The sequence below is a fragment of the Puma concolor genome, chromosome A1 (assembly GCF_028749965.1).
Source record: "Puma concolor isolate L17-30 chromosome A1, mPumCon1.1.hap2, whole genome shotgun sequence".
NCBI lineage: Eukaryota > Metazoa > Chordata > Mammalia > Carnivora > Felidae > Puma > Puma concolor.
Window position 1 is genome coordinate 230,192,073 of NC_141667.1, and position 27,002 is coordinate 230,219,074.

At 42.3% G+C, this 27,002-nt stretch overlaps 1 protein-coding gene across 1 annotated transcript in view; it reads right to left on the bottom strand.

The window, feature by feature from the left end:
* KL (klotho) overlaps positions 1 to 27,002 on the bottom strand; it is a 46,890-nt gene that overhangs the window by 18,389 nt on the left and 1,499 nt on the right. The gene's annotated exons all lie outside the window — the stretch shown is intronic.

Sequence of the window (27,002 nt, forward strand, 5' to 3'; positions counted from 1 at the left end):
GACATTAATGAGTTGTTTCTAAAATGTATGTGATTATTCAAAGGACATAGATAAATTAAAATAAATTGCAAGAGGAAGAACAAAGTTGAAGCATTCACAGGACCTGATTTCAAGACTTACTATAAAGCTATAATATTCAATATGGTGTGATATTGGCATAAGAATAGACAAATAGATCAAAGGAGAAGAATAAAGAATTCAAAAATAGACCTAATGCAAATTTATTTTGAACAAATCCTTGGATGGCAAAAAAAAAAAAAAAAAGCCTTTTCAACAAACTCTCTTGCAACAATTGGGAAACCATTATGGGGAAAAATGAACCCAACCTTACACCTTGCATAAAAATTCATCTGAGATAGACCACAGGCACAAATGTAAAATATAAAACTATAAACTCACAGAATAAAACATAGCCTCTGGATCTCACAGTAAGGATTTCTTAGAATTCAGAAAGCACTAATCATAAAAGAAAAAACAGATGAAGTGGACTACATCAAAATTAAAATCTTCTCATCAAAAAAGTTAACAAAAAAGACAAAGCACTGAGGAGAAATATGTATATGTATAAAATATATATATATATATATATATATATATATATATATATATATACATCTGACAAAAGAGTTGTATTCAAAATAAATACAAGAATCCTATCAATTCATAACAAAAAAAGAAATCAACCATATCGCCACCATGAACAACAGATCTGAGCAGACATTTTCACAACAGCATCTACACCAATGTTCAATCAGCACATGGAAAGATACTCAACACCAACATTATCAGGGAAATGCATATTAAAACCACAGTGAGCTATCATATGCACAGGAATGCCACAGCTGAAGACTGACAGCAAATTCTGACAAGGATGAAAAGCAGCTGGAACTTTCATACATTGCTGCTTTCTCTATAACCCAGAAATTCCACATCTAGGTATTTACCCAAAAGAAATGACAAAATAGGTCCACAAAAAGACACAATGTCAAGATAAAAACAAGAGTGAACGGTTCAAGGATGCTTACAATAGCATTATTCACAATAGCAAAAAACTGAAAATAACACAGATGTCCATCAACAGGAGTATGTATAAATCCTGTCTGTTTTTACAATGCAATACTACTCAGCAATAAAAAGAATGAACTGCTGTTAAATGCAACAATAGGGATTGGCCTCAAAAATATTATATTTAGCAAAAGAACCAAGACACAAAGAATACAAGCCTATGGTTGCGTGATTCCATTCACATAAAATTCAAAAATCAGCCTGCTGTGATAGAAATCAGAACAGTGGTTTCCTATGGTGGGTGAAAATTGATTAGAAAGAGTCACAAAGGGGGCTCCTGGGTTGCTCAGTAGGGTAAGCATCTGACTTCAGCTCAGGTCATGATCTCACAGTTCGTGGGTTCAAGCCCTGCATCGAGCTCTGTGCTAACAGCTCAGAGCCTGGAGCCTGCTTTGGACTTTGTGTCTCCCTCTCTCTCTGCCCCTCCCTTGCTCACACTCCATCTGTCTCTCTCTCTCTCTCAAAAATAAATAAACATTAGCAAAAGAAAGAAGAAAAAAAGAATCACAAGGAAACTCTGGGGTGATGGGAATGTTCTGATCTTCATTGGAATGTTGGTTACACAAGTGTATGCAGTTGCCAAAATTTATCAAAGTATACATTAAAATATGCGCGTCAGTTTTAAAGATCTATAGAGAAAGAAAGAAAACCTTAGTCACAGGAGAAGCTATTTTGCGGACAGAAATAGAGTTATCTAAGATTTACATGGCAAGAGAAAACTGATTTTCTCTGAAACACTAATTTATTTCTGAAACTACAGTAGTAATTTGTTGCTTAAAAAAATTTTGCAGTTGGGGTGCTTGGGTGGCTCAATTGGTTAAGCGTCCGACTTCAGCTCAGGTCATGATCTCATGGCTTGTGAGTTCGAGTCCTGTGTCAGGCTCTGTGCTGACAGTTCACAGCCTGGAGCCCGCTTCAGATTCTGTGTCTCCCTTTCTCTCTGCCCCTCCCCTGCTCATGCTCTGTCTCTCAAAAATAAACATTAAAGGGGCGCCTGGGTGGCGCAGTCGGTTAAGCGTCCGACTTCAATCAGGTCACGATCTCGCGGTCCGTGAGTTCGAGCCCCGCGTCAGGCCCTGGGCTGATGGCTCGGAGCCTGGAGCCTGTTTCCGATTCTGTGTCTCCCTCTCTCTCTGCCCCTCCCCCGTTCATGCTCTGTCTCTCTCTGTCCCAAAAATAAATAAACTTTGAAAAAAAAAATTTTTAAATAAAAAAAAAATAAAATAAAATAAACATTAAAAAAAATTTTTTTTTAATTTGTAGTTATTTAGCTTTTAATTAAGGGGATCAATACTCATTTATTCACTCACTCATTTATTCATTCAACAAATGTCCTAGGCACTTGTCTAAGTTTCTAGAAATCAATAGGATTCAAAATAAGGTTCTGATCTCATGCAGCTTACATTCTAGGGAGGAAGAGAGGTCCTTGAAATAAACTGAGTAAGAGAATCGGAGGTGGCAAGGGTCAGGATGGGGGAGTACAGTATGAAAGCCTTCTTTGATCAGGGATGTTTGAGGAGAGGTCTATCAATAACATGACAAATGAAGGCTGCTAAAGGAGCCCTGGAGGGGAAAAGCATTCTGGGTAGAGGATGGGGCCAGTGTAGAGATCTGTGGATCCTGTGGGCATGCGGCAGGTTGGAGGTAAACCGTACAGAAGGCAAAGGGAGAATCTCCTCAAAGAGAAGATCAGACAAGACACTGAGCCCCCACTGCTCCCACCTCCAAGCTGAGTGGGCTGTTGGCAATGACAGACAGGTGTGGGAGTTCAAAAGTCCACCTGAAAGGCAACTGTGGGATACAACTTACAGTCCAGAGGTCCCGCAAGGGATCAAGCTGAAATGGCAACGTAGCTTGTCTTTTCCCTTTCCCTGTTCTGCTCTCATGCCCTCACTGACTTCTCTTGCAAGCACTTCTTGACTCAAGATCTGCTTCTTGGGGAGCCAGACCTGCGTCAGGCTGGGACGCGGTTGGCTCAGCCTCATAGGGCGCAGTGAAGAGTTTGATTTTATTCCATTTTTTTTTCTTTTCAAGTTTTTATTTAAATTCTAGCTAGGTAACATATATGGTAAAATTGGTTTCAGGTGTAGAATTTAGTGATTCATCCTTTACATAAAACACCCAGTGCTCATCACAAATGTCCATTGCCCATGTAGCCCATCTCCCACCCACCTCCCCTCCAGAAACCCTCAGTTTGTTCTCTGTAGTTGAGTCTCTTATAGTTGACTTCCCTCTCTTTTTTTTCCTTCCCCTATGTTCATCTGTTTTGTTTCTTAAATTCCACATATGAGTGAAATCACATGGTATTTGTCTTTCTCTGACAGACTTATTTTACTTAGCATAATACACTTGAGCTCCATCCATGTCATTGCAAATGGCAAGATTTCCTTTTTTTTTTTTTGATGGCTGAGTTGTATTCCATTACACACACACACACACACACACACACACACACACATACACACACACACTCATACCACATCTTCTTCATCCATCCATCAGTTGATGGACATTTGGGCTGTTTCCATTGTTTGGCTATTGTTGATAACATGCTGCTATAAACATCAGAATGCATGTGCCCCTTTAAATCTATATTTTTGTATCCTTTGGATAAATACCTATTAGTACAGTGAAATTGCTGTGTCATAGGGTAGATTTCATTCTAAATTAGGCGAAATTCACTAGATAGTTAAGCTTAGTGATTAAGAACATGGGCTAGGTCAGACTGTTCTAAATCTGTGCCCTTATTAGCTGTGTGACCTTAGACATATAATCTAACTCTCTGTGCCTCTGTTTCCTCATCTGTAAAATAAGAACAAGTATAGCACCTTACGTTCATATCCTTACGGGGATTAAACAAGTCAATATATGAAAAAACTTATGATTGCGACCCATCAGGTAAGTTTATGATTCAGTGTGGTAGTAATGGAATTTAATTTATGATTTTTAAGAGATCACTGACTGCTATGTGGCAAACAGACTCCAGGAGGGCAACATAGGAACAAGGAAAGCAGTTAGGCAGCTATTGCTGTGGTCCCAGTAAAAGATGATGTTGGTTTGGACCAAAGGAGGTAGATAGAAGTGGCCAGATTTCAGCCATCACTGAAGGTGGAATCAATCAGTAGAACTAGCCGATGAATTACACGTGACTTGTGAGGCAGGGAAAGAATCAAGGACAACAGAGAAAGCAACAAGTAAGGGACTTGGGAAGGAAAGTGATCAAGTTCTGTTTGGACCGTGGGTCTGATATTTGGGTGAAGATGCCTGGTTGATGGCTGGGTGTATGCGTCGAAAGTTGAAGACATGGATGGTATTAACAATCATTCAAATACATTTCAGAGGTAACACTGACAGGGTCACTTTTGGCTATCATTCCTCAGATATATTTTTTAAAAAATGAAATGGAATAATTCCTAACAGATTAACTTAATCCTACAAATAATCATAATTAAATTGACTGAGACCAGTGGCTAAAGAACTGAAATGCAGCCCATAAGCAAAAAATAATTCAAGCAGCTAATTTCTGTCTACCCTTCACCCAAGAAGAGACCTCGAAGTGTTGTGTAGTTCTAAATTAGAGGTACATTCTTTTAAGAAAGGTCAAAGGACTAGACAAATTTTGGAGAGCCCCAGAGATTTGCTATTTTCTCCTTTTGGCATCCTTTTACCACCAGAACAATATCACGATCACATGTCTAAGGACTTTCCTAAAAGTCACTGCCACCCTGTGCTGTTACACACGTATGCCAGCTATCCAGTGTTGGTGTTTGTAGACCAAATTAACCCTTTTGTTTCTATGAGCACAGTTCTGTGGATTGTAAACTGTTGTTACTACAGATGGAATTTCAAGCAGCCTCCACAAAACAACAATTTAAGAGAGCACAAAAATCATTTCCAAACATAACCCGCTAAAATGTTTAGCCACAAAAATACCAGGACCGGTGGTCTCTGTGTGTGGTTCCTCAAATGTTGCCCAGGACCTGACTCTACCATCCGAGTCCCAACCTGTGCCCAGGGCCTCAGCTCCACCTTCCCTGACACCCAGGGAGATACATGTATGGTAATAAGCAGCCGCTGGCCTTTCTTGCCTTCACTTTGGACTTCCGAGGAAGTAGAATTTCTAGCTTGAGCACCAAGCCTCATGGCCTCTCACAAGTTAAGAAGTAGGACTAGTACAGTTTCATATCCATACGAGTTTCATATCTCATCCCTTCCCGACCAGCTCTTTTACTACAGACAAGTCAATTTCTCGATACCCCTCACCCAGGGCTCTACCTTGGATGACAGCCTATCAATCCTGAAATGGCATTCTACTTTTCCTCTGTTATCTGTGGCCCTCCCTGCCTCCTGTTTTGAATTTGTTTCTTCTAAGAAGAGTTCATAATTAACCCTGCTTACTCTTAGTGATATTTTCCCGAGTTACTCTCTGTAAAAGTCCACTCCTTCCAAATTCAGCTCAATTCTCCTCTCCTCTGTGAAGACTTGTTTGGCGTCCTGGATGCATTTAGACGTTCCTTTCCCACCACACCCTGAACATATGTAGCTGGAGTAGAACCATGCTTCTTCATAGTTCTTCATAAATTAGTGGCTCTTCAGCAAGGCTCTACACTCCTCATCAAGAGTTGAATTGAAACAGCCTGAACATCTAACAATATGAGATTATTTATTTATCCTTTTAGTCAAATATTTATTGAGTAGCTACTATGTGCCAGACATAGTTCTTAGATTAGGTGAAACAATCTGAAGGGAAAACAATAAGGATTAGTTGAAATAATCCAGGACTGAGGGATTAAATGGAACAAATTATTTGTTAGCAAATAATCAAATGATCATCAAAAAACAAATGATCATCAATAATTTTCATAAATTATAGTTAGCTACAGATAAAGCCTGTGTAGTATTACCTAGTTTATGGACTCATCTGTACTTATATGAAATAAATAGACATAAGAGAGGATTCAGTTTCAACTTCAAGGTGAATGACCCAATGAGAGATTCTCCCTGAGATTTTTCTGCTGAAGTAGAGGCAAGTCTCTCCCCTCCTTCTGGAGTAAATCTGGGGTTGTTGGTATAGGAAGAGACCCTCTGCAGTGAGATGTAAAGAAGCCAAGCAAACCCAAGTGCAAGACAGAGAGAGAGAGGGAGGGAGAGAGATTGCCACCCTCAGCACCCCCCCAACATGGTAATAATTACCTGAAAGTCCAATTCCTAAAGTCCCTGGAGCTTTTCTCCAATTCTGTGAATTATCCCAGTGTCTTTCTATTAAAATCTCTTTTCTTCCTTAATCTAGTTTTAGTTGGGGTTGGTCATTTGCAAATATAGAATCCCTAAATACACATATAACCAAATTTGAGATTCTATAAGACCTCACTCAGGTAAAGGTATGCTTTTACACTAGTTAAGACAAAAGCCAAGGTAGATTTTTTAAATCATGGCATGATTTTGGAGTTTTGTTACCTATAAGCATTTTGTCTGGATTTTTCCAAAGCAGGTTACATAAAAGGCCTTATTCATTCGTTTTTAAGCATAAACTTCCTTCAAATGAAGTAAAAGGCATTTCATAACTCATTTTGAGTAAATACATCAATAAATCAGAGATCAAGTTTCTTGCCTCATTTATCTGTACAGAACTAATCAACATCAGTTAATTCATTCTACTTAATACTAAATCATGCTGCTATAAAAATCCTTCCAAATCACTGATGCCAGGTTGTTAACAAAATATCTGGCTTGTGACCAAAACCCACCTAGTCCACTAATCACCATGTTATCAGAGACATAGAGGAGTTCCAATCCCTGGATTTTGTATCTCTGTTTTTCTAATAGCAACAAAATGAGAATGGTGAAGGAACAGGTAGGGAGACATAAGGCTAGATGAGAAAAAGGGACAAGAAGATAAAGAACTCATATAAGGGATGTTTATCACACAGTCAGCAAAAGCATCCTGTGGTTCATCCATCAGCTGGAATCTTTTCAGTAAACATCCATTACTAAAATCACCAACGTAAATCTATAATACCCTCATGACACAGCTGCTCTCCAATTTCTACAAAACCGAGAAAAGTATTTTCCTCGTAATAGTCAGCTTTACTTTCTAAATGTTTTACCTCTGCCTCTTCTCCTAATTCTCCTGCTCTGAATTGTCAACAGCAGATGCCAACTGAGTGACTCTCTCTGAGACTTTAAGATCATTTATCAGTTCACAGACTCATTTACGGCTCTTTGCTTTCAAAATAACTCAGTTCCCCTCGCAGGTAGAGAACACTTTCCACCCAAAGAAAAAGTGACATGTAAGCGTGCGAGGGTTTCTGTGTTGTCAGATGGGGTAAGGTTATGGAAATATAAAATATGTTTTGTGGAGTAGCCAGTAGAAGGTAACTACCCCTCCATTTCCACCCTCTTTCCCATTTACCTCATGTGCTGGCAATTTCTACCACAGTACCTTGTCGTTTTTTCACGGCAGAGTCCAGTCGTGACATCCAGTTATGAGGAGCTACAGCAATTTGGCAAACCTAGACTAGGACTCATTAGAAATTATCAGAGTGTGCCGTGTATAGTAAGGGTAGGTAAGTGCTGCTTCGTGAAAGTTCGTTTCAGTTGTGAATATGTCAATTTTTTACCATGGGTCAAGTTCCAAGCACTTGAAAATCACTGGTCTGAGTTAAGGGATGTTCTTATTCTGCAAGTAATTTCGAGCTGCCTGTATATTTATTTATTATATAATATGTATTATATACTAAGCATTTATTTACCTGCCTGGCTCAGTTCTAGCATTCGGGGAGGCAACAGCAAACAAATTGGGCAAAAATTTCTGCCCTTATGGAGCTTCTATTTTAGCAGAAGAGATAATAAAGGGCAAACATAATAAACATGACTATAAAGAGTGTTAGAAGGTGGTAAGTGGTACAGAAAATTCAGAACAAAATAAGGGTGGTCTGGACGCCAAGGAGAGGAGATGCATTTTCTTGGTGGTGCATGCAACAATCTTTCATTTTCTCCCCCATTAAATATGTTGCGGTGTTAGTCTTTTTTGACATCTCTATAGGGCAAAATCCATATGTGTTCTTATTGGGTAAGAATCATCTTCATTAACACCTACCCTCACAGATCTTAAAGTACCCCTAATCCATAGTGAATAACAAATGAAGCAAAGGCACACCAGGAAATAAGCATCAGAGAATGGGATTGACCCGGGTAGGCCAGCTCCAGGCCTCAGCTCAGGAAGATACCCAGTCATTTGGCCCCATTCCCATATCTAGGATAATTTTTCTGTGATCTTAAATAATCCTCAAAGATTATTCTTTAAAAAAAATTTCAATGTGTTTTATTTATTTTTGAGAGGTAGTGGGGGGGAGGGGCAGAGAGAGAGAGGGAGACACAGAATCCAAAGCAGGCTCCAGGCTCCGAGCTGTCAGCACACAGCCCGATGCGAGGCTCAAACTTGTGAACCATGAGATCATGACCTGAGCCAAAGTCAGATGTTTAACCGGCTGAGCCACAGGCGCACCCCTCAAAAAGTATTCTTTATCCGCCACTGCCCCTCCCCAAACTGCTCTCCTTGGGCTTTGGTAGGATTCATTTATGATCTAGAGACCTTCCAATAATCTTCAAGGGGTATTAATTAGTATGTATATGACACTTGAGCAACTATTAGACCTGGAGCTTCTGAGGATTGCATAAGAAATGGAAGATTGCATTTTTAATAGCCGCTATTATGCCAGAGGGATTTTGTTGGTTTGCTTGCTTTGTTTTTTAATAGCTCTTATAGGGTCTTCTATTCTGAAGCTAAAAGCTAAGCCCCCAAATTCTTCTTCACACATTTCATTTGCAGTACCTACCCATTTGGCGAACGCCCCTCTACACAAGCCTCCCGGGATGTACTTCTTGAGCCAGGAAGTAGGTCTCTCTACTTCCTTCCCAGGCCGGGCCTCTCTGGGAGAAGCAGTTCTGGACGGGGTGGTCAGGCTGTGCCTCACTCGAGAAAGTGGCTTCCGAGCATAGGCTTAAAACAGGTGAGGAAGCTGATTCTGTGGATTTGGGGGTCAGGTGGGATGGGAGAAACATTCCCAAGGCATAATAGCAAGACCTTCGGCAGGACTGGAGGACAGTGAGTGAGGGGCAGGAGTTAGAGTTGAGGCCAAATGTGTCAGTGCCTGCAAGAGTGTTTCCAGAATGGGGAAATGCCTGATCTAGCCCCCCTCTGTGACGAAAGGGAAAATTTAAAGGGGATTAAACGTGAAACGAAAAGAAGCTTTTTAATCAAATTGTAAATGGCATGGTTTTTACCCCCACCCCCCCCCACCCCTTGTTTCTCACAGATTAGCAATAAACACAGGGAGGCAGCCTTAGGCAGTTTCTGCTGTAACTCCTGAGAGATTGCTTCCTTCCAATGTTTCTGAAATTAGAATTGCAAAGGAAAATCAAACAAGACCTCTGAATTGAAACACACTTTTTTCACAACTATTATATGTCTTATCGTGTAATCATTATTTCACCAAGCAAACATTTAAGCAACAGGCAATTTGTGCAGGGCAGATAGTGTGGGATCAAAGCCCATGTACACAAAATGACTGTGACATAAGATGGAAAATGAAAGGGCCCGGGTGCCTGGGTGGCTCAGTCAGTTAGGTTAAACATCCGACTCTTGATTTCGGCTCAGGTCATGATCTCACAGTCGTGGGATCGAGCCCCAGGTGGGGCTCCACACTGGGTATGGAGTCTGCTTAAGATTCTCTTTCTCCCTCTCCCTCTGTACTGCCCCCACTTGCGCTCGCTGTCTCTCGCTCTCTCTCTCTCAAATAAATAAGGTCTTCAAAAAAAAAAAAAGAAAATGAAAGGGCCATAAGAAGGATTAAAAAAAAAAAAAATACAACGGAGCTTCAGAGAAAAGGAAGACTCCTTCCTGTGGAGAGGTCTTCACGTAGGAGGTAATTTCCAAACCATATATTGAAAGATGCGTAGGTCCTGGGGAGATGGAAAAAGACATTTCAGACAGATCACTGGGAGCTGGAAAGCCTGTGATGTGTGGCAACTCATATTTTTCAAAGACAGAACATCCCCCACGATCCAGTACACCGTGACCTTGCCACTCCTCCCCCTGAGGGGTCTGTGTTCCCCCTCCCCCTGACTCCGGGGGTTGTGACTGATCTGACAGAAGTGAAGCTACATGACACCACTTCCTTCTAGTTGGTTCTCTTGGGGTGCTTGCTAAGCTGAAGCTAGCTTCCACATAAGAAATGTGACTGACTTGAGGCTCACAAACTGTGCACTAACTGCCCATCATGCAAGAGAGCCCAGCCGGGTCGAAGTGACATGACTGCAGAGAAAACTTCCCTAATCCCAACCCACCATGTGGAATCCAGTAAGTCCTGGGGAATGACGTAGCAACAATTAGTGGAACTGATGTATATGGTTTAGAGTTTTTTTAAATATTAGTAATGGTGAGTCTGTAGATATTTAATGAAGGTAAAAAAACACTGGTGACAAGTTAGGGCTCACATTCTCCTCCATTTCAGAGTGCTAATATGTGGACAAGAAGGGAACTTTCTCTCAGTCTAGACATTCACTAGCACACCCCCAAATGAAACTGTGCTCAGGCAGCCTGCATTAATGGAATGCGTGCTGGGAGCCGGTTCAGGAAAGCTGGGTTCTGATCCCAGTTGGCAGCCACGGGAAAGTCAGCTAGACTCTGAGCCTCTCAACTAATTTACCTGCCCCCCCAATATACACAAAAGCACTTCAAGTTCTATAAAGCATTATTCAGTGGTACAGGTTTTTAAAAATTATTCTAATTACATAAATCCATTCATGTAGCTTGAAATCAAATAGTACCAAAGGCCAACCATGAAAAACAGTGTTTTCCACACCCCCTCAAACTCCCTCTCCTGCTCCCTGCAGGCAGCCACATTTAACTTTTAGCTGGTTTCCTCCAGCAATTACCATCATGGTCCTAAATGATCTGCTTATTCCAAAATTTAATACAGCATCATGATAAGGAAGAGATGGCACTTTTACATTCCCCAACTTTCTTCGTTTATTCTCCCAAATGTCTGTTGTTATTTAAATCATTAATCAGTTCAAGGTTTTTATATAAATATTGGTCATTGCAAAGCCAAATAGGACACTAACAATATCCCCCTGCCCCCCACCGCCTTTTTTGGACAGTTTTTTATTTTCCCCTGAAAAAACAATCACCTCATTATTAAACCTGCAAAATATTCCGTGCGCTTAAATGCTTTCATGATTCTCCATCCTATTCACTGCCATACCACCTGTTCCACTGAGTACATTTCCACCTGCTCTGCTAGACCTTTCCATCTTCCTGGTTTTATCTGGACTAGATGCTGCCTAGAGCTGTGCTTGTCCTAGGATTTTTCTCTGTTTCTCATGGATTGGAGCCATACTCTTCTGGATCCAGTTTCTTCTTATTTGCTCTGTAATTTTGCTGGTGCATACCTTCCATTAGAGTCTTAGAACAGATTACATTGAAGATAAGCTTTCGAAATCCCTCTACAACTGTGCATTCATTGTTCTAGGATCTCAGTTTAAAGCAGAAGGCTCACATTCAGTTTTGGGACATTTTCTTATGTTATTTCTCTAGTAATTTCCTGCCCTCTATTCCATATTCTCTTTTTTGAAACTCCTGTTAGTCTGATGTTGGACTTTTGTACTTGATCTTTTCAATCTTTTCCCCTTGTCTCTAACATTTCCATTTTGTTGTCGTTTTGCACTACTTTGGGGGCATTTCTTTTACTTTACTCTCCAAACTTTTTACTAAACGATCACGTTGTGGAGGTCCAAGAATTTTTTTTTAATATTCTCTGTTCTTTTTTCAGTTTGTGTGTATTTAATTTCCTGCACAATTTGCTTCTCTTGGTTTGCTTTTCTGTTTATTTTATTCTGTTTCATGTTGAACACTTTCTTCAAATACTTTTTGAGAGAAAAGCACTTAAAAACTAGTCAGAAATGAATTTATATGATAGTATTGTTGCTTCTTGAATAATTGATGCTTGAAAGCTATATTTTAAGAGTATTCATTGGTGAAGCAAAAATTTACTGGTTGCTTACTGTCTAACACTGACAGGTGTTTGCAACACTAATTAATAGGAGCTGTCCCACTGAGGCAAGGTCACTAACAACAAGTAAACAGAGTTTACTCACAGTCCTATTTCTTTTCAACATTTTAATCATCAAAAGGATGAAAATTCACAAAGCATTAATCTGGAAATTTGGAAATTCTGCAAAGCTCAATTCAAAAAGTGTTCTACAGACCAAAATGTTACAAATAAGCACTATAACTAACAAAATTAAGGTTTTTAAAAATTTGTTTTTTAGAGAGAGTGGGGAAGACAGGTGGGGGGAGAGAGAGAGAGAGAGAGAGAGAGAGAGAGAGAATCTTAAACAGGCTCTGCTTAAGAACCTGAGCACGGAGCCCAGTGCAAGGCTTGACCTGGGGCTCAATGTGGGGCTCAATCTCACAACCATGAGATCATGACCTCAGCCAAACTCAAGAGTTGGACCCTAAACTGAGTGAGCCACCCAGGCACCCCACAAAATTAAGTTTTAAAGTTGATGATAAAAATTTTGGGGGGCGCCTGGGTGGCGCAGTCGGTTAAGCGTCCGACTTCAACCAGGTCACGATCTCGCGGTCTGTGAGTTCGAGCCCTGCGTCAGGCTCTGGGCTGATGGCTCAGAGCCTGGAGCCTGTTTCTGATTCTGTGTCTCCCTCTCTCTCTGCCCCTCCCCCGTTCATGCTCTGTCTCTCTCTGTCCCAAAAATGAATAAACGTTGAAAAAAAAAATTGGGGGGCGCCTGGGTGGCTCAGTTGGTTAAGCGACCGACTTCGGCTCAGGTTATGATTTCACAGTTTGTGGGCTCGAGCCTTGTGTCAGGCTCTGTGCTGACAGCTCAGAGCTTGGAGCCTATTTCAGATTCTGTGTCTCCCTCTCTCTGTCCCTCTCCTGCTCACAATCTGACTGCCTCTCAAAAACAAACATTTAAAAAAATATTTTTAAGTGATGATAAATTTTTTTTTTTAATTTTTATGCAACTTGTAACAATAATTGCAGTTCTGCCTACTCTCCACCCCCCTACAATCTCCCCAGGTCCCCTTGGCAGAAGTTAATACCTTTGACTCTTATACCTTTTGAAATTTACACACTTCTATACTTCCACACTTCAGGCAGTATCCACTGACTTCCTGTTAACGGTAGGTGAGGACTTAGCTATACAGCAGAGTTTGGTTTAAAGAACTAATGTTCCATAACTGACATTACTCTGCTAATGTGACTATTACTCACAGCTGGGCTTTATAACATGGTAATTAAGACTGTTTTCTTTCTTATTTTTGTTTTCCTTAAAGTTACTAATTGCATTGCTTTTTCATTTCCTTGGTTTTCTTTGTGCTTGTGTCTAATTCTTCCCACACTTTCCAACAGCCCGTCAGCATAAATTTCTACAAGTTCACATCAGCCTCCAATATTTTTCTTGGAGACACACTTCTAGAATCTTCTCCCCTTCTGGACTAGTTGCTCTTAGTTCTGCTGCACAGTTGACTTCCTGGGTCTACAATTCACCGTCACGTTCCTGGATTAGATTTACTGTTCTGTCTTCTTCCTTCTTCCTTCTTGTCTCCATCATGGAGGGTGCATGGAAGATTTAGTTTTTGAGACTTTGAGTAGTTTGAAATCTCATTATTTTACCTTCATAAATGATTGATAGTTTAAATAAATATCAAAATCTGGTTGGAAATATATATTAGAAAAATTCTGGTTGGAAATTCCCCTCTTGGGAGTGGCATTCCTCACTGGTGTTTGGAGTGTTTGTAGTAGCCATGAAAATGCACTGCTCAGTTTTCTGTTCTGAGAAGCATAACTGACCCATAACACCAGTTGCTACCCCTTTGGACCCACTGCTTCATTGGTCCTGAGGTCATGCTTCTCACAGGCTACTCCCTTATGACTGAACATAGCAGGGGTACTAATGTAGACCCATTCCTGCAGGATGGGGACCCCTCTAATAGGCAATGTTGACTGGCCTGGCTGTATCTTTCTTAGATCTGTATTGCCATCTGAGACTTTTCCCACCTAAACCTACTTCTTGCCCACTCTCTTTCACAGATGTCAGACAAGTCATGGTCTAAAGGCTCTGCCTTCTGTGCTCCTTCCTCTTTATCCTTCACAGTTGTTTCCTTCAATAAATGTTTTACATATCTAATCCTGTTCTGACATTTGCATCTCAGAAGACCTAAACAAACACAAGTCAGGTTTCACTTCCTAGAAGGGAAAGAACGTGCCATTCTGGGTAATATTAAGGGGGCAGATAGTTTCCTGGCACAAGACGGTGTTCCAATTGCCAAATATTTCACCAGTGGAACCTGGGGAAATGTCATGGTGAAGGGGAATGCATCGTAGGTGCAATGATCCAGGCATTCCAATGCCCACTAGGAGGGGCGAACTGACTGGTTCCTATCATACTGTACTGAGTCTCCGCAGAGAGATCATGAGAAACCAAGGGCCTTTAAGAAGCAAAGACTCAATATGAGAGCCAGAAGGTTTCACTAGTAGCTTATCTCCTGAAGTGGAAGTATACACACAGCTTAGCCTCAGTCCTAGGACCTGGTAGAGATGCAGAGCTGCAGAGAGGTTTAAATGCTCGGTTAAGGTGGGTCTGTCATGCCAAGGTCAGAGCCCTGGTTGGGAAAACCTAGGACTCTGGAACATGGGCCATAGTTGCTGGGATCTTCAGAACCCTTAGAACTCTTGGGGATTACAGAGGTGGCCGGCCCTTGCCTAATTAGAGATAGCACTTCCCTATGCTGAAGAGGCCTCACCCTTAAAAGACAGCAGGTGCCTCCCTCAGAAGTTGACAGGCCACTAAGTAGGGTTAAATCCCAGGTTTAAAACCTGGAGGCAGCTGGGCCTACAGAGGAGGCAAGACATTATATGCCAAAGTAGCTTCAAGATTTAGAATGTAGTGGGGCACCTAGGTGGCTCAGTCGGTTAAGCGTCCGACTTCGGCTCAGGTCATGATCTCACGGTTCAGGAGTTCAAGCCCCGCGTCAGGGCTCCGTGCTGACAGGGCAGAACCTGCTTGGGGTTCTCTCTCTCCGCCCCCCTCTCTGCCCACTCCTCCACTTATGCTTTCTCTGTCAAATAAATAAACTTAAAAAAAAAAAAAAAAGATTTAGAATGTAGTGGCAAGAACCCAAGGAGTACTACCGGGTTTGAATTTGGAGGGCCCTGGATTCCAGAACTGGAATGTAAGACAAGACAACACAGAATTTGTTGACTAGGGAGCACTCTCTCCAGAAATGTGTGTTAATGCTCTGGCCAGGACCTCAGGACACAGGGCAAACTTGCTGCTCGAATGGCTCTGAGAAGCCTAGAAAAAGTGATGGCCAATGCTGAGTGGGCAGAAATGCTTGAGTTTCCCTGACAGCTGAGAAAGGAAGGAATACAAGAAGCCGAGAGACGTAGGCGTACTGGAATGAGGATATTATGTAAGGCCAAACAACCCACTAGCGTTTGGCATTTGATGTGAGCGCCAGAGGGAGAGACACCATGCACCAAGTCCATTGGGAATATGCCATGAGGGCGCACAAGCATCGCTGGTGTGGTGGCAGTTCTCTGCAGGTTGAGGCTGATGGTTGGAGAGGCCATCACAGAGCTGGGCTTGTTATCATCCATGGAGGCCATGACACCCTGAAGTAACAGAGACCAGGCAGTGGGTGATGCTTAAAGCCAGAAGCCAGGAGGCCACAACTGCCATAACATGGTATTGGCATGGCTGGGCAGACTGTCACGCTTCACAGGGAGCTGTGAAGATGTTTAATAGAACATGGCAAAATAAAAAGCCATGATCCCTTGCTCATGGACTCATTGGCCCTGCTGTACCACAGCAGCTTTGTTCTATAATGACTCCCCAAGTACCTCACGTTCAGTATGGGAATTCACACCTTCCAGTTCTAGGAAATATCTTGGAATTACTTCATCATTTGCCTTCTCTTTCTATCAGTTATCTATTGCTATAAAACAAACCACCCCGGTCAGGGGATTGAAATAACAAGGATTTATGATTTCTCTGGTCTCTGCGGGTTAACGGGGCTTACCTGGACAGTTCTTCTGCTCCATGTGATGTAGCAGAGGTCACGCCTATAGCTGCACTCAGCTGGGATCTCACCGGTGGCGAGAACATCCAGGGTGATCTTGGATCTTCCAAAGTCTGTCTTCACCTTTCAGTAAACCAGCCCACGTGCTGACACCGGTTCTCATGACGGAGCAATCCAGAAAGACTTCCAATGTGAATGCACTTTAATTAAACTTTTGGTTGCTTCACATTCACTATGTTCCATGGAACAAAACACATCTGCTGTCAAGCCCACAGTCCGGGAAGGGGAAGGCACAGATCATGGATACTGGCCAGCATGGTTCATTGAGGGCCACAGCCTAACACCCTACTGCACCCCTGCTTTCTCCTTCTGGAACTCTCATTATTTGAATGTTACACCTTTATCTCCCACCTCTTTGACTTTTTTTCCATTCATCTCTCTGTCTTCTTCCTACATTATTAGGTTTCATGCCTCACCTTTATGTTCCAACTTTTCTATTAAATTTTTCATTTCTGTTATAATGTATTTCATTTTCAAATATTCCCCCCCCCCATCTTGTTATCCTTTTCTTATATCCTGTATTCAGTATCTTCTCTTATCTCAGACTCCCATTGGGGGTTTTAACATTTGTTTTTCTTTATTGAGCTATAACCGACATATAACATTATGTTAGTTTCAGGTATACAACACTGTGACTTAATATGTGTATATACTATAAGTGATCACCACAATAAGTCTCATTAACATCCGTCACCACACAGAGTTGCAGTTTTCTTCTGTTAAGAACTTTTAAGATCTGTTCTCTTAGCAATTTTCAAATATAAAATACAATGTTATGAGCTATAGTCACCATGCTGTATATTACATTCCATGACTTATTTGATAACTGGAAGTTTGTATGTTTTGACTGAGGGTTTGGTAGGGGGGTTTGAGCATTTTCTCCCTGCATATTCTTGGTTTCTCCAAGTTTCCTTCAAAATTAGTTGATCGTTCTGTTGTTGTTTCTTTATTTGTGTGGGTCTCAATCTTTCATGTTAGAGGCTTTCCTCAGATGTCTGTTGATCTTTGACTGCCTATTCATATTTAAGAAAGACAAACAAAAAAACCTGACTGGAAGGTCTGAGCTACAGTGTAGGTGGGGTTGGCTGACTTTGAGTTTCACTGTAGAGGGATCTGTCTCATTTAATTGTTGTGGAAAACATTAGGATCAGTATCTGAGGTCTTTCCACATGAACTCATCAGATTCCCTGGAGAAGATTCTTCCAATCTCTACGTGGAGAGTAGGCCACACTGTCAGCCTTCTGAGACCCTGGTAGGGAAGATGGAGGGCGGGGTGGGGGGGAGGCTGGGGGTGTCTCAGCTGTCAGCTGCATATGTTCACTTACTCCTTATTTTCAGTATAGGACTCATGCCCTCAAATGTGCCTGGTGTCCCTAAGCCCAGACACTTCCCATTTTTTACTCTCTAGAAAATTAACCTCTAGTTTTCTCCTGAGTGGAGAAGGGGCAGATGCCCAGCAGTGAGGAGAAGGGGGTGATCTAGGAATCTGGTTCTTTCTTAAATAACCTTCAGCCGGTTCTCCTCATGTGAGCACTTAACTCCCTTCTCCTCCAGATCCAGAATATTTGGTCTTGCTACTCTCGGAGCCTCCTGGAGATTCTGCAATCCTGGGATTTGTTCTTGGCCTCTCCTACTGCCAACAGTCTACCTTCTTAGGCCTGCTCAGTCAATAACACTCGTACATCTGCTTTTCGGCTCCCAAAGCTTTGCTGCTACTCTGCTGTCTCCCCTGTGTGGGTCTTTGTCTCCACCCCCTTCCCTCCTTCTCTCCTGCCCTCACTCCTCCCCCGCCTTCATTCTTTAGCAGTTTCTTTACTACAGTTTCATGGGGTTTCAAGGAAGAGAAAAAAATTGTAGTGGGTAAATTCAATCTTCCATCTTTTTCCAGAAATACTACTTACTATTTCTCTATCACAAAAGTAATACATTTTGCTTATAGAAAAATTAGAAAATCCAGATAACCAGAAAGCAAAAAAAAAAAAAATCATCTGGGGGTGCCTGGGTGGCTCAGGTGGTTAAGCATCCGACTTGGGCTCAGGTCATGATCTCTCAGTTCGTGGGTTCGAACCCCACGTGGGGCTCTGTGCTGACAGCTGGAGCCTGCCTCAGATTCTGTGTCTCCCTCTCTCTCTGCCCCTCCCCGCTCACGCTCTATCTCTCTCAAAAATAAAAAATTTTTAAAGTCTTCTGTAATCCCACCATCCAGAAATAACCCACTGTTAACTTTTTTCCTTTCCCTGTTCTTGGAGGGGGTGTATTCTCTCATTCCTGCAACAAACATCTGCATGTTCCCTTGCATGCCTCCCTTGTGAGGCTCCAGGTATAAAACAGGAATATAAACATGGTTCCTGGCATCTCAAAGCTGAGGTCTGTCGAGGGAAGACAAGCAAACAAATCACTTCAGTAAAATGGGTCAAGTGTGGTTAGAGAAGTAATACAGGATTTTATGGAAGCACCAAGCAGGAATGCCAAATGTAGTTTTGGTTATGCCAGGAAGGGGCTAGAGAGAGCCCCGCACAGCCCAAGAACTGTAAAGTGCTCACTACTTAGTCACATGTCGTTATCAGCAGAGCTATGTAAGAAGCATAATACAACTGGCATTTTTCTCTTAACAACATACCATGTGCAACTTTTTAATCACCATATATCAACTTTTTAATACCCAAATACTATTCCACTGTATGCACGTCCCGCTATTCCTTTAACTGAATTATCCATCGGTGGTAACTGCCTTTGTTGCCCAGTGAAGATGAGATTTACTAAGATTAAAAGTTCAAAAATAAGCAACAAAAGATTTCAGGAGAGGTCTGGCTTAACGGCAACTTACACAGGGAAACACTAAAAAGCCCGAGAGGCTTTAACTGACTACAAACTAAGCCAGTCCACAGGGAGGTGACAGCCAAAACGGTTAATGCAGTCTTGGACAGCATTATCCTCAGTCAGCGTCCAGGAAAAGAAATGCGCCCTAAACATCTGGGGCAGCTACAATTGGTTCTGTACCTCAAATTCTAAGAGAGGACTTGAAAAATTCTAGGTTTGCTTTTCCAGCTTCTTTCCCTCCTTTTCCCCCGATGCTTCAGCCCTTCCAACGACTGATCCTGTGGGGCGAATTGCCACCTACCCCAACCGCATGCCGCTCTCCCGGACCATCACAAGCCCTTCTTATGCTGGGTGCCTGCACACCAGCCCCAGCAATAGGAGCCCACAGCTATTTTTGTAAACGAACCGTGCCCGTTCATTTACACGTTGCTTATGGCCACCCTCTAACTGCACGGACACAAGCGAGTGCTTGCGACAGACACTGCATGACCCACAAAGCCTAAGACCTGGCCCTCTGCAGAAGTGCTTGCCAGCCCCTGATCTCACCAGCATAGTTTTCGCCGACTACCCCCAAAACTCTTACCCATCCTTCCTTTCTTGGCACCCACGCCGTCCCTGGTACTTACTTCTATGAAGGCACTTACACATTTCAATGTAATTATTTGACAACCCTATCTCCCCTACTAATCTCTAAGGGACATGAGGGCAGGGGTCTTACCTTATCCTTCTTTTTGTGGAAATGTGAGAGCCTTTCCCTTAAACCCTTAAACCGCCATCACTCCCCCCAGCCACAGCCTCTTGTATATCTGGAACAGACCTGCAGACTCAGAAGTTCTTGTCCTTTGTGGGTCCAGGGAGGCTGTGACATGTAACTCTGACCAGGAAGGGTGGAAAGGGCCAAGCGATTGGTTCAGGGTAAACACAGCCCACGTTAGGTAAACAAGAGGAAGCTGAATCTCTCACACAGCCCAAAGAGTGTACTTTGAAAATATCTGTGCTATGACTTCCGCTTGGCTTCAGATCACTTCAGGGAAGCTGTACCTGATCCCAGAACGAAAGACCCTGCCACCCTTCCCTCCCCCTGCCTCTGCCAAGCCCCAGCAGAAAGGCCTGACATTGAGTAAAGAGAAGCCAACACCAGGAGAGAAGTAATCTCACTGATAGGGGAAGGGGCTGGAGGGAAAAGACCAAATGAGGAGGAATCCAGAGAGAAGGGGGTGTCAGACAGGAAGGAGGAGGAGCACCCCCCCAAAGATTTGCAGGTGCCTGGAGATGACATACATTCCCTACCACCCCTCACCTCCCCTGTGGCTTTGGAGCCATCCCCTGGTCCCTCACAAAAAGAACGTGTAAATACAGCCAGAGGTCCCTATTCTCTGCAGGATCCGGAGTCTGGAAACCTCCGGCCCCTTACATCTACACCCATCTCCAGCCCCTTGTTAAGGATGGTGGGACACACGCAGGTCTGACAACGAACCCTGGAGGGCTCTGCTCCTTGAAGACCATGCCCCACTTCCCACCCCTGGAGAAACAGGAAGGTCAACTTTTCCACCTCCCACTCGACCTTATCCTCAAGTGTGAGAAGATACAGAGGCCTCTCTAGGGTCATATTTGCATTCTCAGAAGTCAACAACATGCCTGCCTGCCACATGGCAGGCTCCCAAGAAGGGGGCCTTGGCTAAATGTCCGGCTCCCTCTAATTCTCCTTGAGGCAGACTTCAGCATGAAGAGAAAATACTTAGGAAGAACAAAGTGGCCTTTTCAGATATTTGAAAGGCTGTCTCATCAAAAAGCAGTTCGTTTTATTCTTTGAGATTTGGAAAGGCCAAGAGCCAACCAGGGGTAAGTCCTGTACTGAAGTCCTAAAATGAAGAGACAGGCTTCCCACTCAATATAAAAGATGAGAATGAGTGGATTACTTGGGAGGAACTGAGTTCCTCTTCCTGCAAATAGTCGAGCAGAAGCTAGAGGACCCCAGGAGAGTCACTGGGAGTGGTTTGTCCTGAGAAGAAATGTGACCTGGGATTTCCCCAGCCCTTTGTATTTCTTTCCTTTTTTCTAATTTTTTTAATGTTTATTTATGTTTGAGAGAGAGAGAGAGAGAGAGAGAGAGAGCGCACAAGCAGGGGAGGGGCAGAGAGAGAGAGGAGACACAGAATCCAAAACAGGCTTGAGGCTCCCAGCCGTCAACCCAGAGCCCGACGCAGGGCTCAAACTTGAGAATGGCGAGATCATGACCTGAGCCAAAGCCACCCGGGCGCCCCTATATTTCTAACCTTCTAACCATGAAATAAAGATGCACTACAGGCATGGAAATAGTATTTGCTTAACCACTGTATTTCACTTAACGTACGTCACAACTTTTCGTTTATTTTGAGTATTTCATCAAACCACAAAGATAATGGTTCATGGATGATGTTCTGACATCTATACTTTAAACAATAATGTTATCAATAAAAAATCTGCTCAGACTGAGACCACAAAAGTTCACGAGATAGTTATCTTTAGTTTGGTCAACATATCAAATTATAGCAGTTGTAAATTTGAGTATATTTCTTTCAAACACCAAACTGGGTCCAAACAAAGGTAGTTGGTAATGTGTTTTGGGTAAAATAGATTATTCCAAAAATGATTTGAATAATCTTTGGTCAAACGCTATTGCAATAACTGTGAAAATTTTGTTCCATTGAGTGCTATAAGTTGCATGTGAAGAAGTTAAGTAGGGCAACAATTTCTAAAGTATTTGTCTAATTCCTCTCTCCTAAATAGCTCGTGGTTTTGCTTTTTTTATTATTATGATTGACAATAAATTCATACCTCACCTCTGTAGAGTTCTTTCCATTTTTCAAAACATGTTGACATTTATGATTTTGTTTTCCTTCTCACAATATACCTGGGAGATAGGCGGTGTGGCAGAGATCCCTCGTTGCCCGAAAGGTCTGGTTCCACCTGGTTTCAACACAACTAGAATTATCTGCTGAGCTCCTGGCTATGCAGCGGGACAATAAGTCCCAGGCTCCTTACACCACGTGACTGAATTCTGCCAACGCGATGTGAGTAGAAAGGACAGTACAGCCTCCAGGTGGGGCACTTACACAGCCACATTCTTCCCCTTCCCCTCTTTCTTTGTCACTGGATGAAATGCGGGTATCATTTGCCCTGGAAATGCACAAAGGTCATGCACGTATCTGGGCAGGAATTTTTTCCCTGTTCTTCCTCACGGTTTTAAACTCCTCCCCAGACACTGTGTAAGAGAGAAAAAAAGGACATACATACTGAAATAAGTAGAGATGATTTTACATCTGCATTTATTCCTTCATTAAAAATTATATCGATCGTATTCTTCTGTGAGGTTAGCACTAAAAATTGAAAAATAAATATGGTCTTACAGTCTGGGACCTCAAGGAGTCACAAATGAGTAAAACAATCCACTCTTCCTGTTGTTAGCACGTAACGGAAATATCAGCGTGGAGTCTTCGAAGGCTAAATAACAGTTTATCCCAAGATGGAGGGGCAAAGAAGTAGAGTGATCCTTCAGATTGACTTTGTACCAAGACGGAGCATACAAAAGGTAGACGATGCTTCTCTGTGTAAGTACGAGTGACAAGTGTAATTTAGTAGTTTCTGAGGAGGTGTGGACCCTGGAGGACTCACTAACACTGTGTATTGTTACTCATCCACTCTTTGTTTCTTGTCCTCCCATTAAGCATGTATTCTATTCTCCTCCTACACCTAAACTTTCCCTGGTGCCTTGAAAAGATGACACTCATGGAAAGAAAGGCACATTTTGTACATTTTGTACAAGTTAATTATAATAAAATTCTGGCTTAGAGCAACCATATTGTCTGAACACTTAATAGAACTCATAAGACTTCTATATGCCAAAGTCATGACTAACTCCACAGCCAGGTACACAGTTGAACATTCATTCACTTTGTACTTAAGAAGTACACGTGGACATTATTTGAAGGTTGAGTAGTTTGTACTTTTCCTCTTTTTTATTAACACTGTTAAACATTGCTACCATTTTGAAATTATTTGAAATTATTATAGTCCTTTTTCTATTCTTAAAATTCTTCTTGGACTTGACTGTAACCTTTAAAAAAAACCACCGTGTTCAGTCAGCTATTCAAAGAAGAGTGAGTCAAGCTCTTTGGGAGAGATTTTTAACTATTTATGATTAAACACACTAAGGAATTCAGCAGTATTCTATAAACTACTTTAACGTTCAACCCAGTTGATTATTCCATCTATGCACCAAATATATTTCAGTGAGAGGAAAATTGGTAAAGTGCCTCCCAAAAGTACGTGGCATATATAATTTGAGCGTGTATCTGCCAGATAAATTGCCTCCACTATTACTTGGGAAATGAAAACTCAACTAGATAACAAAGCTACTTCAACACGCTACTAAAGCCAGCCAGGAGATTTCCCCCACCTCCAATTCTGGAAACTTCTTCATAATATTGCATAGGGACTATAGTTTTTAATTGTTTGGTAATCTTTACGATGGAATCGTAAATCTGATGAACCTTAAATTTTTACTGAAAATGTCACGTTCTGCCCCATTATGCTTGCCGATCTTCTACACAGTTAGGATTTGGCACTCCTCGTCCCATTGGAGAGTGGCTAGAAAGACTGACAAAGAAAGAAAACCCTAGGAGCATCAGATTATAGAGGCAAAGTCAGGCTATTAAATGGCCAGGAGCACTCACTGAGCACCTACCAAGGACAAGATGGCACTTTAGGAGAGATCAAGTGAATATGACTTCCTCACTTAAGGAATTGCCCAGCCAGTGGGGCAGTGAAAGGAGGAAATGGTCACATGAAGGAGGCGTGTGGTAGAAGGCATCAGAAATGAGGCACGGTGGGGTTCCAGGGAAGGAAGATACGGCATTCGGGTGTGGAACCAAAGGGAAGACCGGTTCAAATGTGAACTGGGTTCTTCAAGGAAAGGTGGGATTTTAATAAATGAGGGACTTTGTCTTGCTCACACAGGACGATATCCTTGAGAATGTCCATCAGGAAACACCACAGGGCGCAAGGGCATCAGCAAGGGCATCAGCTACGAGTCTATTCCAATTATCCAGGCAGAATCTGACAGGGACTTGGATCTGTAGCTCCAGATAGAAGGAGAAGTGGTTGGATTCTGGGTACGTTTTGAAGGTAGGTAGGGCAGTAGGATCTGTTGATAGATTGCAAGTAAGATGTGAGAGAAAGGGAAGAGTTAAGGCTTGGGGCCCGACCAACTGAAAGTTCAGAGTTGCCATAATGGGCATGGGAAGCACAGGACCGTCTGGAGCTCAGAGCACAAGTTCTGGCTGGAGACCCCAGACTTGGAGTCATCAGGATCTAGAGCATTCAAAGAGTTCACCTGGAGTGAATCTAGAGAAAAGGTGCCATGATGGAGCCCTGGGCCCTCCAATATCTAGAGGCAAGGTGAGAAGGACACGGAAATCTCCAGTGAGCTGAGAGGGGAAGTGTGTCAAGAAAGAGAACAGTGTCTAGACAAATGCTTCAGACAGATCGGCTAAGATGTGAGCTTTGATGTTAATGCGTAGCCTGCTCGATGCCAATCGTGTCTGTACCAGCCATTAGCATCCCAAGTATTCTCGCCTAGTCCCACGTCCTAAGTGAAAGAAAGTGTCTTTTTCCACAGGTTCCCTGTACAAACATTTGCAAGACTCCCACATGGGAGGCCCACGCGTACCTTCAGCTCGGTCCTGGCCCTCTCAGAAACCCATGGGCAGAATAAAAACTCAGAGGCACTGCTGGGGCCAGAACCCCAACTACAGGCCTCAATGCTAGTTTTTCAGGGGACATCAGGAGCTGTGAAGGTATAGCAGTCTCTCTACAAGTCACAGAGAAAAGGTGTGTCCTCTTTCTGGGTTATACTCAGATGAGCAAAACAACCCGGGGTCCTAGAGCTCTCTGGGGAAAACCTTTTAGTTCTGTTTCTCCCAGTCTCTGACTCTGGTTCTCTTTTAAACACACACACACACACACACACACACACACACACACACACACACATTTTTTCAAGGTTTATCTCAGTACCAGGAACCCAAAAGAATGTGGAGACTTCCATTTTGAGCAGAACCCTCCATTATTCAACCTGCTGTTTGTCTGACCTGCCTCCTGTCCTCCAGGCCATCAGACAACAATTCTTGAACTCGGGGTTAGCGCAGGGGTGAGGGTGGGCAGCTAGGAGAGAAGGTTGGTTCAAATCCCCAGTCTCCCCGGGGTGGGGGGGGGGGTCTCTTTAGTCTGCAAATTAGTGGAAGCACACAGTGGGGCAGGGAAGGGGTGCTGGCCACTTTGCTCCTTCACCAGCATCAGATCCCCAAATGCAAAAGAATATGCTAGGGGCTTAGTGGCCTTAACAGCAATATCTAAGCCCTGGCTGAAATGTTCTATTACCCATATATGCACAATATGTCTTACCTTTTCAATAAGGTCCAAACTTCCCTACCTTCCTGTCCCTAACACAGCCACCAAGAAAGAACATTGAAAACACAATGAAAATATCTCATATGAAAAAACTAAGCTATTGTTTTTGATAACGACAAGTTACCTCTTCATAGTATGTAAGAATGGCTACATTCCAAACCAAGGAAATTTGAAAGCAAAATTAATATTTTACAGCTACTAGCATTTTGTTTGCAGCCTCAGCAAAACCAAACGTCCACCTGTTAACTAATTTCTTATGAATACAAAGTCCACTGTGTTTCTGGGAAGGATGGTTAGTGTTTGTCAAGTTTTTTTGTGTGTAAAGACACAAAAATATAACTGAAAAGTTAATCAGAGGGCCAAGAGTGGGAACAAGGATCAAAAAAAAGCATGTTTACCATTTCAAATACCAGTCTACTAGAAAGCTCCTTCAGCCCCGAGTCCTGATTTTATACGTGAAAGGATCATGTAAGTCACTGCAATAAAAACTGATGACTTTTTGTATACATACAGAGTTTAATACATGCACTCTAAAAATAGAACTTGTATGATTTAAATCTAAAGTAGTGATTTTGCAGGAATGGTCTATCGGACCCTCCAGCTGGTCTACAAATTTCTTGTTTGTTTCTGGTATGAACTAAAATTTGCTTATGCTCTCTTCAAAAGAGGGACCACTTCTTCCCATACCTTTTCTATCACCAACAATGAACAGGTGGTGTTTAAGGTATTTTGGTTCCTTAAAGAATTGACAGACTGATAAAGTTTCTTACTATTGCTCTAAAGTATCTTAACGAGAAGAATATGTATCAATCTGAAATCACAATTTTGTTGTCAAACAAATCCAACATTCTTCTATGCCCCGTGGTAGCACACAGGAGCTGACATACAATCTTATTTAGCCATTGTTCCAACATTACCAGGAGCTCAGAGTGCTTAGTCACCTCAACAACCCAGTCCTGTTCTGCCTCAGTGGCTTCCATGAAAAGTGTGTAGAAGTGGTTTTCATCTTGAATTTGTTCAAAATCTGTGGCTTAATTCTCAATTTAAAATAGGTCTTCCGTAAGCCCACTAGTCACCAAAATAGAGTACGAGAAGTCAGACATGTAAACACTTTTATTAAAATGTTTGCACATATACAGAAAAAAAAACTCTTTCTCTCGTGGTATAAAACTCTGTACAAAATGTGCCAACGACTGACATTATCATAAAGGAACCCTCAAATCAGTGGGACCTAATCTTGAGCACTGAGTGAAGAACTAGGAAGAAGAACTGAGAGACAACCTGATCGTGGCATATCAAGAACTCCTGCCGTCAGGATGTACTAAGCCTTCTGCACAAGGGTGTCAAAATCAATTGCGTCAGGCTAAGGATCATCTCATCACCAAGGAGTCCTCTGAACTGGAGAAAGGATCTTGGGAATACTGTCGTTGTAGGGCACAATCTAGATCATCCTGTAGTTGCTTCTGTATTTTTACGGCTATAGCCCTGTTTAAGATTG